The sequence below is a fragment of the Gossypium hirsutum genome, chromosome A11 (genome assembly GCF_007990345.1).
Source record: "Gossypium hirsutum isolate 1008001.06 chromosome A11, Gossypium_hirsutum_v2.1, whole genome shotgun sequence".
NCBI lineage: Eukaryota > Viridiplantae > Streptophyta > Magnoliopsida > Malvales > Malvaceae > Gossypium > Gossypium hirsutum.
In genome coordinates this window covers 108991052-109009007 of record NC_053434.1, presented here as the reverse complement: position 1 = coordinate 109009007, position 17956 = coordinate 108991052, and the positions used below count along the sequence as shown (strand labels likewise).

Here is a 17956-nt window from a genome sequence, read left to right as displayed (position 1 = left end):
TATGTTTGTTTAATTGAAAACAACTTTTATGAGATATTTTCAGGGAATTTTTCAAATAACAAAAAAATATTTTACACGGATTCATCCAAACACTAGAAAATATTTAGTAAGTCATTTTTTAAAAATCTTTTTTTTTGGAAAGCCATTTTAAATAAAACAAATGGAACCTAAATACAAAAATTGATTGAAAAATTCGTTGAGCACCAACCTAAAAATCAAAATCAAAACATAAACAATTTAAAAAAGGAAAAGGAATTGGGTACGTATATACTTGAAATGAATTATGTTAATCTTTATTGTGATGAGGTGACCACTAGACACTAATGAAAAGGAAAGGAAGAAGTCAAAATAAAAAAGGTGCAAGGAGAAAAAGGGTCTTTACATAATTTAAAAAGAACATTAGGCTTGAATCTTGGATGTAGTTCCCTATTGTTTGCCATTAAGGCATGACTGGTCTTAATCATTGCATAATCATTTCCTCCTTTAGTTTTTAAATCATCATTCCCCTTATCCTTGTATTAATCACTATATATATTTATGGAACACCCAAATAGTAAACTGGTACCCAACGAAGTTTAAAAGATTAAGTCAGCTTTGGCATCTTTGCACTATTTAATAAGCTTTTGTTCCAATGTTGTAGTTGGCTAATAAGAAACAAAAAGAAAATTGTTGCACTGTTTAGGTATTGATAATAAAAAATAAAAAATAAAAAGGTTGGTGTTGTTTGTCATGTAACATGTTAAAAGTCTAACACAATTATTTGAACATGTTTTAATGAGCAAATTAGGCGGTGTTTAGTGTTTAAGCACTTCGTTGAAAGGAAACAAAAGTCAAGTGTTGGGAGGCAGTGGCACAACTTGTAGTTGACAAAGATTGAGATTTCAGTCCATGTAAGAGGTGGTGGGCATGTTGGGCTATGATTTTGATATGAGGGGAAAATTCTATTTACAAGGTTACAATGTCTTTATCCATTCATTTTTTATATAATTTATTTCTACATAAACACACATCACAGGTAGAATTGCTCATGGTCGGGCCCTAATAAAATTTTAGATTCGATTGATAGGTCTAAGCTTGGTCTGACTCAAAAAATAAGCCTAAATTTTTGTCCAAACTTGATCTGGCCGTATTAAAAAAATTATTTTATTTTTTATATAAAAAATTAAAAATATAATAAATTAAAAATACTAAAAACATTAAAATAAATGTTTCTCAACAAATTTAAAATAAATTTTAAAAGTATTTATACTTAAATAACACTAAGATAAATATAATTTAATAAGCAAACGCCTCTAAAATAATAGCAAAATTCATAATAAAATAAGAGTTATACAATATTCAAACAATAACAAAAAAAAAGAGTAGCAAGGACAATAAAACAGTGAGAAAAAATAACAAAATAGTGAGAAAACAACAGCAAAACAGTAAATTTTTTCTTTTTGTAAATTTAGGCCAAGCCCGAGCAAAAAAAACTTTACTTGAGGCTTCTAAGCGGGCTTTATTTTTTTGTCCAAACCTATTTCTCAAGCTTATATTTTGTCCAAACCCACCAACTTTTTAGATAGACAAATCTAATTACTAATAAGTAATTTTTATGACTTGATCGCATTTCGTACATGAACAATGGATTATATGCAGGGATTTATTTAATGTAACCATTTTCAATGAAATTTGTGATAAAAAAATGTTCCTAACTTTAAATTTAGTGCAATTTTGTTATATACTTTTCTTTCATGTTTGGTGTTGGGTTATCTATTTTTTATATTAAATTACAGAGTAAAAATTTAAATGTTACAATTTGTTCAAAATTCTTATACTCTTCGTATATTTGAAATTTAATCTTCATACATTTATTTTTAGAAATTCAGTCCTTCTACTATTTGAATTTTAAAATTTAGATCAAATTGTTAACATTGTTAAATTTGTTGGCGTTGCATTTTGAAATTAAAAAAAAAATTCACTTAGTATCCATATAATAAAAAATAATATTGTAATATACCTGAATTTAATAAAGAATTTTAACAGTGCTAATAATTTTTAAAAATTCACATTTTCCATTTTAATTAGAATAAGTCATTTAAATTAACTAATGAGATTATAAAAGTTGAGGTGCCAAATTATGTCAAAATTAAAGTATATAGACTAAAACTCAAAATTGAGCGAAATATAGAGATCAAATTGAAATTTAACCATTTTCATAATCTAAAAAAATTAGAGGATTGGAATTAAAATTTACCGATTATATTCTCATGTAAAAAAAAAAAACCAACAACGGACAGCTTAGGCCTTGCATATATAGGAGTATAAAGTAGAACCTAACTCATGTTTGCTTCACAACTTATTGTTTAAATTTGGGCCTCATTGCAAAAGAAAACTGAAATGGGAAAGCTTAAATTTGGGTTATGAATCTTAGGCCTTCAAGGTTGGCACAGCCCAAAGATCCAGTTCTCTCTTGGTTACCCCCAAGGCCTACAGCTTGAGGTAGCCCAATCCCAATATGCAATACACCTTTCAAACTTATTTTCTTCATTTACAAAATTCAAATTTAACATCTTACTTAAAAAAATATATATATCGAATTTCTTAGTACTCCAACCTGAGTACAAATTGGTTTAACTTATCCTAATCATTTCATAATTCAAGCTTGGACTATTAATTACAAAATTTATGTCAATTTCTTTAATGTAATAATTATAAAATATTTGATCAAATTTGTGGATTTCACTTTAACATTGTAATTTTCACGTCTCTTTTTCAAGAAGCACATGTCTCATATATATATATATACACAAAAATTGTGGTGTTCACTTCAAATACAAATTAAATACAAGCTTCCAAATAAAAAAGAAAGAGACAAAAAAATAGTTCCTTCCCCCCCTTATTTGTAAAGCTAGAAGGGTCTCCATTTTGGTCCCCTTTTAGCATAGTTATGATTTGAGAGACAAAAGTTGGGAATATTATATAATGGTAGCTACCTTTTATGTCAATTTATCCATATTCTTAAAAAATTAAAAAATAATAGAAAAAATATTAAAAAATTTAATATTGGAGAATTTGATCAATACTTGAATTTGTCAGATACTTGATTCTCGATTCAAAAGTAAATGAAGTATTAGTTTATGAGACCAATAATCACACCCAATTTTGAAAGTCAAAACAAAAACAAAAGTCAAAACTGTTACCACTAAAGAATAGTTTTGAGATTAGTAAGATGATAAGGATTAAAATAAAAGAAAATAGAAAGCAAAAGGGCCAAGTGAAGTTGATGAAGAGAATGATATTGTAATAATGAAATGAGATGATCAAGTTGACTTTATTTTGTGAGCCGCTTAATGAGTGGACCCCACAAGGTGCACGTGCGCCAACCCATATTTCCTTGGCTGTATATGAGAGCTGGCTATTGAGAACAGACCCATCACATGTGACGTTGGTATGTCACATTGAATGGAATCTATTGCTAAGAAAAACAAATGTTTATATAATGATATGATTTCCAATTTATTTTTCTTCATTTGAGTACAAGAAATACTAATTTTCGAATCTATTACTTGGGATTCAGTTCCTAAAATAAAAGGCTTTTATTAGTAGAAAAAGATTATAGATAAATGGATTAGATGAATAAGTTTAGGTAAAAAAAAAAAAAGTGTATAAAAATGAAAGTTAGTAAGAAGAGGGGTATGGAGACATTCACCCTATGCCTCTAAAAATGTCGTTTTAATTTCTCTGAAAATTTTGGTCATGTGGTGGGTCCCATCAAACCTTCAGAAAGACATTATGTCTCTGCCCTGTGTTGTCGTTGTAATCTCTCTCTCTCAAAACCAAAAAAAAAAGAAAACAATAAAATTCCAACATATTTATATCTTATTCTCTCTCCAATTTTTCATCTAATAATCATTTTTTCAATGCGGATTTTTAAAAGAATTAAATATATATTTTTTATTTTTAAAAAATAAAATGTATTTTTATTATTTTATAGAGAGTTTAAATAATAATTTTTCATTTGAAGGAAAGTCAAGATCCTTCCTTGTCATTTATTCGTCCTTGATTTAGTTGTTATAGGTATTTTGTAGTTATTGCTTGACACTTGTAACTGTTGGTTGTTCTTGCAAATAATGTTGTTTGTAAGCAGAGGGACCATACTCCTTAAAATGAAATATTTTTCATTTAGACACTTTATAATTTATAAAATTTTAAATTAATAATGATAAAATTATACTTTGACCTTCCTAAAAATGATATAAATTTAATTTAATCTTTTAAAAATTATAAAGATATAAACTATTAAAATGATGAAACTATATTTTTACTACAATTTAATTTCACCCCAAATTTTCTAGCTTCGCTACTACTAATTTGCATTCAACGTTCAAAATGAGTTATATCAGTGATGTGTTATACAATTTAAGTAATTTGCAAATATTTAAATTATGAGGTGAGAGTTTTGAGTTTAATGGATAGCAACACCATCCTTTTGATTACCCCAATTATATTTAAAAAATTGTAAATTGCAAATAAGTAGATGTTTGATATACGTATGAGGTGAGTGAGTTGGAGAATAGTTATTAATTTTTAAAAAAAATAGATGTTTTCTTTCTGGTAAATGAAGAAAAAGAACCTAAGTACTGACTATCATTTATGGTGGGGACAAATTGTATATTTATAAAAAAAATACTTACATTTTAAAATATCACAATTTTCAACAATCTTTCCTCTTTTATTTTAAAACTCAAGTGGTATTTAACATAACATTCATCTTTTATATCAAAAGTACCATAAATGTTTTATAACACTTATGCCCCTAGTAATTTTCTCCAATGCATTCATTTATGGATTCAAGAAAAATTTACAAGTCATTGTTAGAATTTTCATTTACTTCATCCTTAGTTTTATATATTTAGTATTGTTATAAAATAAAGAGATGAAGAAAATAATGAACAAAGAACAAATAAAGAATGTAATTTATTGATCAAAATGGGTGATTACAATGCTTTATCAAAATCTCTATTTATAGGCATAAGAAGTATAAAAGAAGTAGAGATCTAATTCTAATAACTATTAGAATTTAAAGTACATTAAAACTTTATCTTGATCATGATGGACATCTAACACTCCTCATTGGATGTCCATTGGTAGATAATATGCCTTGTTAAAACCTTATGAGAAAAAATCCTGTGGGATAAAAACCTAATGAAGGAAAAAGAGTACACAATCTATAATATGCATAATATGTTGCCTGATTAAAAACATTATCAGGAAAACCCAATGGGACAAAACCTCGATTAAGGGAAAAAGAATGCAACGATTATTTACTCCCCCTCATGAAAACATCACATATTTTCTCATATTCTAGGTATTCATTCTTGAATACTAGTTTTTCAAGTGACAATTTAAATATATTTGATAAGCATTTATATTACCATTCTTTTAAAAGTCATGAGTGAGGGAAATTTGGGAAAATATATTTTGATTTCTTCAGGAGATTCAACAATAATCATAATAAACTTTAATTATGATTCTTTTATAAAAACACAAATAGATATTTTGGATCATTTTATAATCCTCCTTCAACTACTATTCACTAAGTCAAATTTACAACATATATTCAAATTATTTCAATTCATATAAATGAACAATTTCTCGAGAATTTCAATATGCTTCTAGCATCCTAATCCTTCAAGAATTTTAATATAAACTTTAGTATATAGTGATTCATAAAAGGTTGTCACAATAACCATTAGACGCAAGTTAAATATTTTATGAATTATCAATTTAATAACATATCTAAATGTTATTACATCCATCACAAAAGAATATTATATCTTTTCATAATCAATCTCAGGACTTAGCAAAAAACTTCATATTTTTATTCTGCTTTTCCAAAATTACTTCAATTGCACTTTCACTGGCTTTATACCTTTAGATATTAGGACTACTGGTCCAAAAACTCCACGAATTTAATTGTACTTGAATTGCGTCTTTCTATTTTGATCAGTTTATTCCATATCTATATTTCTCAATAGATTTATTCAAGATCTTTCTTTTATTTCATTATTTTAATAATAATATTACATGCAAAATCATTGTTGACCACTTTTATTATTCGGTTCCACAATTTCTCGAATTGACATAACTTATCGAGATATCTTATTTTCATTATTTTAAAATTCAGTTTCAGGTACTTGAATCCCTTTTAGAGTTTTACTTATTAGTTATGTCTTGGGTCTCTTTTGGAGCACCTGCCTCCACTATATGACCATCTAGAAGAATTTTTCATTTTTTGAACCGATCAATCTATATAACACTTGGTTATTCTCATTAAGTTTGTAAATACATCTAATAGTTAACTTGTAATGAGTTACTTTTATTGAACTTCTGGTTCAAATTACTCTCCCTCTAACTCATTACAAGTTATTATTTCTCTTCCCCTAATGTCGGAAAAACTATTAAATCAAAATTGTAATCACAAATAATGTCATAATTGAATCTCCAGTACATTCAAAACATCTAATAATACAAAGAAACTTGTCATTAATATATATTCCCCACTTTCTTTGAGGATTCACTTATCTTTGTGCGTTGTGGTGGAGCAATTGGAACATATACGCGCATACAAAAATTCAAAGATGAGAAATATTTGGCTTTTGACCAAAAATCAAATGTAATGGGAGTATTTATAACTTATTGGCTTGATGCGTACAACATATAAATCAACATAATCTTATACTGAAATAGAAAGTTTAGTTCTCATAAGTAATGATTTAACTATTAGTTGGAGGCATTTGATAAACAATTCAGCTAAATCATTTTGTGTGTGAACATGAGCTATAGGATGTTTAATTTTTATCCCAATTGGTATGCAATAATCATTGAAAACTTGGGATGTAAACTCATCAACATTAGCAAGATGAATTGTTTTAATTGCATGATCTAAAATTAATTATTTAAACAAACAATCTTGCAAACGACATGTTGCAAATTAATAACACATATGTAATTATTTTGTAGATGCATCTACCAAAATCATATAATATCAAAATCATCCACATGGTGGATGAATGAGCCCATATTCATTTCAGAAATGTATGACATTAAATCTCAACTTTAGCAAGTAAGTTTCTAATAGTCAATTTTCATTGAGAACAAACAACAAATGAGAATTCTTTAAATTAAAGAATCTTTTGGTTTTTTAATTGAATGTCCATATAAATTCTCAATTAATTTTTGCATCGTATATGATCCAGGATGGTCTAACTGGTCATGCCAAGTAGTAAACGCATTTGTATTAGTAAATTTTAGTTTACTTTAACATGTGTTTCAATTATTCTAAATTGTAACAAATTGATAATTTTATTATCATTCCTTTTACTTTGTATCCACATATAAGTGCTATTGTGACATTTACTACTGGAAATGTCTAAATCAATGTGAATATTATAATGTGACTAAGTCAACAAAAAAATATAATTTCCAAACAATTATATGCAATATTCACTTTAGGGAATATGCCAAAATCTTCAAATATCTAAAAAAAATAAAAAATTGCAACTTCAGATTCATCCAACCATAACGAGCTTTAGATAAAATTATCATATTTTATTACTCATAAATAGATCTTTCACATTGAAATATTTTGCTTCCAACCCCTTAATGGGGATGATGACAAAAGAAGATCACAAAGATAATCACAATCAATTCAATTTAATAACAAGTGTAATCAACAACTCAATCCTCCCTTTTTCATCCTTTCAAAATAGACATTTATATCAATAGTGATTCATATGAAATATAATATTTTCCTTATTCAAAATCTCAATATAAGATCCATTATAAATATCTTTTAAAATCAATGGATTAACCATCATAAGATATTAATATATTAGCTCTTCTAGAGCTTTCGACTAATTTTGTACTATCAAATATTGAAATAATATTTGTTTGTTTTAGTACTAAATAAGATAAATACTTTCTATCTATAATGATAGAATTTATTACTACATTCTCATATCCTTCCTCAAAAGAATATTAACAAAAACAAAATATCATATGTGGTCAATAATATTTCATATCACATTGATAACATAAGTTATCTTTACCTTTTGAAGAGTTATCTTGAGAACTCTTATTGTTCTCTTATTTATTACTATGTTCTCACTTTTAGTGGTTCATGAGTATATCTTTTATTTTTTTTTATGTTTACATTCACTTTGCGGAATGTAACAAATTTAGTAGGACGAACTTATAAACATCTCAATAGATTCTTTATTTCATAATCACCATTGCAAACATGCGTAAGATTTCAAATCAAAATCTATCTATGCATGTTGTCATGATTAGTCTCCAATTATAATAAACAATAAATAAAACATAGTAAAATATACCTGAAGATCTTTAACATCATTATCATCACCTTGGCTATTATCACGAGCACTATTACAAGTAGTAAAACAGCTTTGTTTTTGCAATAACTTTTACAATCTAATAGTAAAAATCATTTAACAAATAATCAAAATTTTCGTGTATGATACTTGAAAATTATTTTTTACGCATTGTACCAAATTTCAATACCATTAGAACGTAAAATTTATGTCAAATAAAAATTAATAGTAGTCATACCTTAATTAAAAAAGAAAATATGGTCAAAATATAAAAGTTTCTTACCAAATCTATACTTTACCCATGCTTGTACAGTAAATCAAAGATCGGGAATAAGAACCATAATCCATTTTGAGATTGAATCTTATTTCTCGATTTCATATAGATAACGATATCAAATCTTTCACCATCCTTAAGAAAAAAAAAGTAAAATAAGTTAATCAAAACAATGATAACGTATAATGGAAGAAGAATGAAAAATAATAATCAGATATGAAACATTACATAAAAGAAACTTCCTGTAAAAACTTTGCATCTTGTTATCAAAGATATTGAAAATCATGAAGGATAAGTTTGATCGTTGATAAAAAGGAACTATCACTTTGAGCAAGATCATGCTGATAACATGTTATAAAATAAAGAGAGATGGAGAGAATAAAGAACAAAAAAAATATGAAAGCAATAGAGAATGTAATTTATTGATCAAAAGGGGTGATTACAATGCTTCATCAGAGTCTCTATTTATAGGCATAAGAAGTAGGTATCTAATTCTAATAACTATTACAAGTTAAAGTACATTAAAACTTTATCTTGATCATGATGGACATCCATTTAATAAGATATTCATAACAAGGATAATCGAATTAGGAAAAAAAATTAACTTGGGTAGTTACCATATTTCTAGTGGGAGATTAAATAGGGTGAAATAGAGTTTTCAGATATCCCCACAATTTGTTAAACCATTTTCATGATTAAATAATTTTGTAATTAATAGATAATAATCAAAACTTAAGTGCAAATTATTTAACCTTTAATTATATATGTCCAATTAATCCTTCCTCTAGCTCAATATAACTCTGATTGGATTGCATAATGTTAGAGTTTAGGTGACCGAATCCTGTCACTTGTTGAAGAAATAAATATAGTGGCAAAATAAGGAGATTTGTGGCGGGCTTCGACCTTATGCCCATTAAGCATAAAACTGGACTGGAGTTGCGACTGGGGGTGTAGGGGCCTCCAAGGTACGAACCATGCCACACAGGTAGAATCCGTATAGAACTGCACTTCTTCTATTTAACATTGATTAGAATAGGGTTTTTTCAACCTTTAAATAGATGCAGTCGAAACTCCTCTTGTATAATTTGTTTTTGAACATTAGTGATTTTCTTCTTTTCTACCTGTGGTTTTTTCCTAGAAGGGTTTCCACGTAAAATCTGTGTTATTATTTTTCTTTTTTTTTTCCGATCATTCTATTACCATTATCGATTCTATTATAACACATAATAAAAAAGTGATGGATAAGAAATAGATTGCATGAGTAACTATCTGCAATACATGCGTTTTCTTGTGAAGGTAAGAGATGACTTAAGAATAATTTAATTTCTTTGGATTATTATTTAATTAGATGAACAAATTAAATAATTGAGTCCAAAGTGAAACTTAAATCATGTAGTCATTATAGTTTAGTTCTATTAGGATAATTAAATAAGTTTGCACATAAATTCTAAAATGATAAAATCTTCATGATTTTAATAGAATTAGTTTGAGTTGTGTAAATTATTTAATTAGAAATAAATATATTTAATTATTAATTAATTTTGAATAAAATTTAATTAATTATTGAGTTAATTAAATATATAGACTTGGTCTTTGATTTAAATGAGGAGATGTAGACTCGTAAAATTAAACCAGCCTAACTAGCCCACTAGGGCATGTTCACCGCAACATGTAGGGATATCCCCTCATTAGAGTTGTCAACCGTGTAGCATGGAAAGTCCTAATTGGAATTGAACTCTTCCTTTCTTCAAATGAGAATTAAACTCTTGCAAATATCCCTATATAAATACTCAATAGTAGTTGAAAATTATATACAACAATATACTAAGGAAAACTTTGTCGAAATTTAGTAAAATTTTATTTGAGTAACTTTTTTTATATTCAATAAGATCTATTTTTCTTGAGTTTGAATTTTAGATTCAGAGTAATTATAATTGCAATAATCTAGCTATTATATTTCAAATCTAGAATTTTCTTGAGTTTGAATTCTAGATTTGGAGTAACTATAATTGCAATAATATAGTTGTTATAATTCAAATCTAAAAGTTGAATTTATTATTATTATTTTGGGATACATAATGGATTTTGTCTTCCACCTCTGAAAGTTTTTGATTTTTGTCTTGTGTTCAGTTCTTTGAGGTAGAGTCCACTCTTAAGCATCCAAGAATTTGAGAATAGTGGAGAAGATTGGTTGAAAGCTTGAAGATACCATACTTTAGTTCAAGTTTGTAACAACTTATTTTTCAGTGGTGTTAGAAACAGTGATTTCGAGACCAAAAATTCGATTAGTGAGTCAGATATAATATAATATTATATTAAATTTTGATTTGTCAATTTTGTTATTTGGGTGAATAGTTAAGTTCAAGTGGTTGATCTATAAAGTCAAGGGGTTTTGAAAAATGAGGTATTATGATCTCATTTCTGTAAACCGCTCTGTAAATATTTTTATTAAATATTTATGGAGTGATTATATAGGTATATTGAAAGTTGGTTCACAAATTTTAATGTTTAGATAGTTAATTTAATAAAAAAGACTAAATCATAAAAGCTACAAAAATTTAATTGCTAGTGGGTTATTTGTGCTAAATAGTTATAAAAGCTTGAATGGAGAGCTTTAAAGGATAATTAGACTTTATTTATATTATGGTGGACGGTTTGCTTAATGGAGTAAATAAATATTGTAAGGCCCAAATTCTGCCCGGACCCAACAACCAAAAAATCAAAATTAAAAACAAATAAATAAAACCAAATATAAAGTCCAAGTCCCAAGTTACAAACCCAACTACATAACCTAGACCCAATAACTAAAACCCCATGGCCCAATGACTGACCCAATACCCGAAACGAGCCCAAATGGCCCAGAAATTTTAGAAACCCTAGGGTTCCTTTCCTTCTCCTGCGCCGCAACAGCAACCTCCCAAGCGCCAGCACGCCTCCGTACTCCTCACGCCAAGCGCCAGCACAGCCTTTGTACGATGCCAACACACCCGTACCTGCAAAGGAAACAGGCAAGCGCAGCAGCAAATACAAACAAAGAAATCACATATTGTATTTTGATTTGTTTTCCTCTTTCTTTTCGACTATAAAGCCAAGAAAATCGATTGTATTTGGGGGATGAACACACATCTATAACAAAAAAAAAGAAGAAAAAAACAAGAAATCACAAATCAGAAAAGGTTATTTTCAAGTCTATCTAATTTTTTTTCTTCTTCTCATTTACTTGCGATTTTAGAAAGAAATATTGGAGACGATACCAATGAAGTCCCGAATATCTCAAAAATATTGAGATAGGGACGAGGGTCGGATGATACTAAGTGTTCTTCTTATATTCGGTTTCATCTTTCTTGATTAAACAACATTAGATCTAGGTTTTTTTTTAAAAGGGAAAATAAAGTGGCATACCAGGTTTCCTCGCTTGGCGCGTTCGCCGGTGGGATCGGGTTGCTGCTCGAGCATTGTCGGCCACCAAATAAAATGGTGGATTGGCAGTCACTGGAATGGGTTTCAGCAAATCGATTTTAGGTTTGAAATTAGGGTTGAAAGGGTGGCTGCATTTGAAAAGAAGGAAATAAGGTTTTAAAACCTTTACTTGAAACGACGTCGTCCCAAAATGGGGGGGGATCCGCGTGTTGACCCATTGGATGGGTCGGATCCGCGCCTCTTTGTTTTAAAAGGGCTAATTGCGCATTGGGTCCTTACCTTTTTGTGCGGTCATTCAATCACGCGCCATTTATTTTATTTACTCTTTAAATTTGGCCCTATAATTTACACTCGTTTGCAAATGGATCCATGCCTGAGCACTGCGTTTTGGGAGCTGGATTATTTCCAGTTTGGGCTCCTACGCCTTCGTGCGCTTCACATTTTAGTCCTCATTTTGATTATTTTATTTATAAATTAGCCCATTCATTTTAATTATTTTTAATTAGATCCCTTTTACTTTAATAGTTCATTTCTTTTATAATTTGTCCCTTTTATTTTAGTTCTTTCTTAATTAAGTCCTTTTTATTTATTCATCTTATGGTTCATTTTTTTAAGACATATTCAACATTTTTGCCATTATTCTTTTATTTTAATAATTTCATTTCGTTTTGAAATTATTCTTGTAATGATTTTTTCTACTTTTCTTTTTTAATCTATGTGTATTACTTATTTAAATTAATGTATAGTATTTCATATATGCTTACTCTAATCTTCTTCTTTTGATATTTATTTTAAAAAATCCATATTTGCATTACGAACTTGTATACTGTTTATTTTAGCTATTTTATTATCTCAAATTTTCATGCATATTACTTATTTTAAAATTATATAAATTAATATTAAATTATTTTATTTTATGTTTTTATGTGTATATTGTTTCATTATATATTGATTTGTCATTCTGTCATGTATATCGTTTATCCTTTATATTTTATCATATCTTCATTATATATTGATTTAATGGTTTTTATTATTGTATGTATATTATCACCTTTAAGTAAATATATTTTGTTTTAAAAATGTTGTTGTATGTTGTTTGCTCCAAATCTCTTCTTTCACAATGTTTATTTCAATATTATTTATTAGTGTTATTTTTATATATGTGCAAATCATTTCAAACCCTTTTATATGTTGCTCATTTGCAATTTTTCATATTAAATAGTTTTCAATTTATTCCCGTATTGTTTTGTATATTATATAAGTTTTCTTTCCTTTTGTATGTATATTGTCAGTTTAAGATATATGTATTATTTTACATGCTATTCACTTCAAAATCATTTTTAATGATTATTTATATAGTATTTTTATCCATGTAAATTATTTTAAATTCGAGCATGTAGTATTCGTTCATCGATTCATCACCGCTTTAATTGTTTTGTATCATATTGGTTTTATTTTGTTTGGTACATTATGTGGAAATTGTCTCATATTATATCGTGTATATTGGTTGCACATCATTGATTCACCTCCTTATGTATTAGTATATCAATCGTCGTTTACCCACGCTTGCAAACTTTGTTGTTTTAAATTAGTTGTTTGTTTCACTTGATTGGTTAAATAAGATTACGTTGTCTTCATTTACCAAGTGTCGCACGCATATTATCCCATTCATCGTTTTCCACTTGATCTTTAAAATGTAGTTTTATAAAATCCAAATTTTATAATTAGTTTCGTCTTATTTCAAATCGAATTGATGATTTTTAAAATAGTTTCACAACTATAAAAAAAAAAATCTTTAAAACGAAGGCTAGATTCGATATTTGGCAATTCACGGAATAGTACCCTAACGTGTTGGGTTGCAATTTCGCGTTTGCTCAAAATAATCAAATATCCCTTCACAATTTCACTCATGCCTTTTAAAAAAAATTCTTTAAAACGAAGGCGATGTGCGATATTTGGCAATTCATGGAATCGTGCCCTAACGTGCTGGGTTGCAACTTCTCGTTTGTTTAAAATAATCAAATATCCCTCTATATTTTCACGCAGGTCTTCTAAAAATCCTTTCAAACGAAGGTAATACTCGGTGTTTGACAGTTCGGGAATCATGCCCTATCGTGCTGGGTTGTGATTTCTCGTTTGTTCAAAATAATCGAATATTCCTTTAGGTTTTCATTCATGTTTATTAAAAACCTTTCAAAACAAAGGTGATGTTTGATGATTTGAGAATCAAGTCCTATCGTGTTGGGTTGCGCTTTTTCATTTGCTCAAAACAATCGAAGATCCCTTCGGAATTTCACTCGTATTTTCTAAGGTGAGGCAATGTTTGATGTTCCGAAATTCGAAGAATCGTGCCCTACTATGCTGGGTTTCGGTTTTTCGTTGGACCAAATAGTTGGGCATCTTTTTGTTAATTTCAAATTATAGATTTTCGGACGTCGAAACAAAAAGATTTTTAGTAACCCACTCGGGTCATTCAAACGTTATTAACAAGAACCACATTTCAAAAACATTTTTAATTTTAGACATAAGGACAATATTTAATCGATTTGGTACCAATTTTGGGCGTAATGAGGATGCTAATCCTTCCTCATACGTAACAGACTCCCGAACTCGTTTTCTCATATTTTATAGACCAGAATCGTTGTTTTAGTAAACCAAAAATGTTTTATTAAAATAACCAAATTCTTAGGTGATCCGATCGCACCAAAACAAAAGGATCGGTGGCGACTCCATATTTTCATTTTCCAAAAAGTCGATTCCCCTATTTTTTCATTAAATTTAAAAGTGTAAAATTCGAAAAAGGGATGGTTTCGACAAATATATGTTAACTTTTTTTAATAAAATAAAATGTAATTAATAAAGTAGTAATAAGTAAAATAAAAAGAAATTTAGTCTATCATCTTTATCATTTTCTTTCTTCATCCGAAATAAAAACTCCATAGCCAACCTTAGAAGCTTCGGCCAAAGCTTGTAGCAACTGCATGGTATGTATTTTTCATCCGTTTTGAATAATTTTTATGTTTTTGAGATCATTGTAGCTTAATCTAGTTAGCTTGAGGTTAATTTGTAAAACTGTTAAAAGTCTAGGGAACTTACATGAATGAGTTTGAAGTTTTTATTTTATTTTAATTGATAGTTTAATAAAGTTGGTGGTGAAAAATAAGTATTTTGTTAAGTGATTTTTACTGATTTTAATGTTTAGGGATTAAATTGTTGAAATAGTAAAATTCAATGTAAATTGTGTGAAATGAGGAAAAATATCAGTTGTTATAAGACGAAGGGAAAATAGGCTAGCATGAATTTTAATTAAAAGTGGTTAAATTGCAACTTTCGGGTTTGGGGATTAAATTATAGAAAAGTTAAAACTTTAGGGGTAATTTTATAATTTCTCATTGATAAGGGTTATAAGTTGAATTAATTATTTTAAGTTATTTTAATGGTTTAATTGAATGAAAATTATTATTTAGATCAAGAAACGAACCAAACGGATTTAAATCGAGGAAAAGTTAAAGTGTCGGATTAGTCGTTGGCTTCGTTTTTACAACTGTTTTTGTTGAGTTAAGTTTGTATAACGATTAAATTCATTAATTGATGTTTTGAAGAAAATTGTAATAAATATTATGTTATGTATAGTTTAGATTGATAGTTATTGGATATTTTGGTATTATGGATTAAATCATAATGTTAATTAAATTGAATGTTAAATTTGAAAAATGTACAATTCATAGAAGTATGTTTAAAAAGGTATAATGTAATGAAATTAAAGGATTTGGTTATGTACAATGGTCCCGTTCGAACCTTGTGAATACTTAGGATACAAATAACATGTCATTAGGGGTTATACGGTTCCAGGTGCTGATCTTGGATGTCCTACTGATGGCTGAGGTCTCGAATTTGTTGCGGATTCTCCACAACTCGTGCGAGCAACAATGTCTACTCAGAAATTGATCCGAAAAGGTTGTGACGTGTTTTTAACTTATATTCTGGATTTCCGAGTATTTTAAATGAAAGTTTACCAGGTACCAGTAGTTTACAATTTTACAGATGTTTTCCTTAAGGAACTGTCGAGTTTACTACCCAAGAAAGAAGTCGAGTTTGCTATAGAATTAGTCTCAAGGACTGTTCCGATCTCGATTGCTCCGTACAGAATGACTTTAACCAAATTAAAAGAATTAAAAGCTCAGTTGCAAGAATTAATTACAGAGGTTTTATTCGACTAAATACATCACCTTGGGGCACACCTATTTTTTTTGTGAAAAAGAAAGATGGGTCGATGAGATGGTGTACAGTTTACCGACAGTTGAATAAAGTTACAATAAAGAATAAATATTCGTTACCTTGTATTGAAGATCTATCTGATCAATTGAAAAGTGCTACAGTGTTCTCGAAGATAGATCTTCATTCTGGCTATTATTAGTTGCGAGATAAAGATATGAATGTGTCGAAAATAGTGTTCAGAACCAATTAAGCACACTATAAGTTTTAAGTGATGCCTTTTGGCAACTAATGCCCTTGCAACATTTATGAGTTTAATGAATAGGGTTTTTCAGTCACATTCCGATGTATTCGTTGTTTTTTTTGTGGATTATATATTGATCTATTATAAAACTGATATAGAGTATGCTCAACATTTAAAAATTTGTAATACAAATGATTTATTAAGAATTTCTTGATAATTGTATTGTCGATGATGAAGTTATTATAGTGAAGCATTGAATTTGTTTAGTCAGTTAAGTGCCAACAGAGTTTTGATTAGTTGAAAACTTTATTGACAGAAGCTCTGGAAATGAGTCAACCTAAATCCAAAAAGGAATTCATTGTTTACAGTAATACTTCACTCAGATGACCTTAAATCATGCTAGTTCAATTATTAGAAAGTTGAGAGTTTAACCGTTATTTCTTCAGTGTTATAATAGATATAGGCTAGGCCATCAAGCGCTAGCTAGAAACAAGGATTAATGAGATGTGGTGACTGATTGTTGTCGATGTATTAGAGTCTGGAGTTGTGTTATCTTTGGAAGTGCGTATTGCATGACACTGTTTCTATAATGTTGTTACATTGAGGCTTAAAACTAATCAATACTTTGATTTAAAAGTTTTAGAATTTTATTTTAGACAATTTGATACTTCTTTTCTAAGTTCAATTGTTGTTGTAGAAGAAGAAATGCTACAATAGTGTTTGTGGATTAAATTGATAAATTGAGGAATGAAAAAAAAATATGTTGCTAGGATTTGTGCCCTTAGTGCAATAATTTTGCCATAGTCTAATTGTAATTTTTTAAATGGTTTCAATAAATAAAAAAATTCACATGATTATTTAATATTCTTTGTATGATATCTTAAATGGTTTTTGCAAGGAAGGTAAAATGTATAACCAAATATTAGTTCATTCATCATCGAAGGTTTAATTGATATTAACTTGTATTATATGATAGAATTAAAATGTGAGAAGATAACTTATGCTAAGACTTTATTATATCCTTTATAAGTCCTACTGAGGAGGTGACTTGTCATGGCTATCAAAGTCGGATTAACTCGTATAAATAAGGACATAGGTGTGATTGTCTGGACTGAAAAAACAACGGATTAGACTCAAGATAAATTTGTCCTAGATTTTTTTTGTGACATTTCTAATGTGATTTACTTAAATCCTGAGTAAGTGAATGACAATAAGTGCATAACTTATGTCCTTTTTGATATACTGGAAACTTTTGCTCTAAAGGTAATGGGCTGAAAATTGGTATGTTAGGCGCATGATTTATGCATGTCGTGAATTTACTCACAATAGTGGAATTATTTCTCACTAAAATGAATAGATGATATTCTCTCACTAACATTGTATGGATTATGAAAATGGAATGTGGTCACGGATGACCTAACGTCACTT

The 17956-nt window shown here is 28.4% G+C and overlaps 1 long non-coding RNA gene across 1 annotated transcript; it reads right to left on the bottom strand.

Annotated features, from left to right (window-relative positions):
* Nucleotides 1-11262: 11262 nt before the first annotated feature.
* LOC107888967 (uncharacterized) lies at nt 11263-12394 on the bottom strand. Its single transcript, XR_001681585.2, has 2 exons — nt 12052-12394; nt 11263-11642 (listed from the first exon to the last, which is right to left on the bottom strand). It is a non-coding gene; the product is annotated as an uncharacterized lncRNA (long non-coding RNA).
* Nucleotides 12395-17956: the final 5562 nt, after the last annotated feature.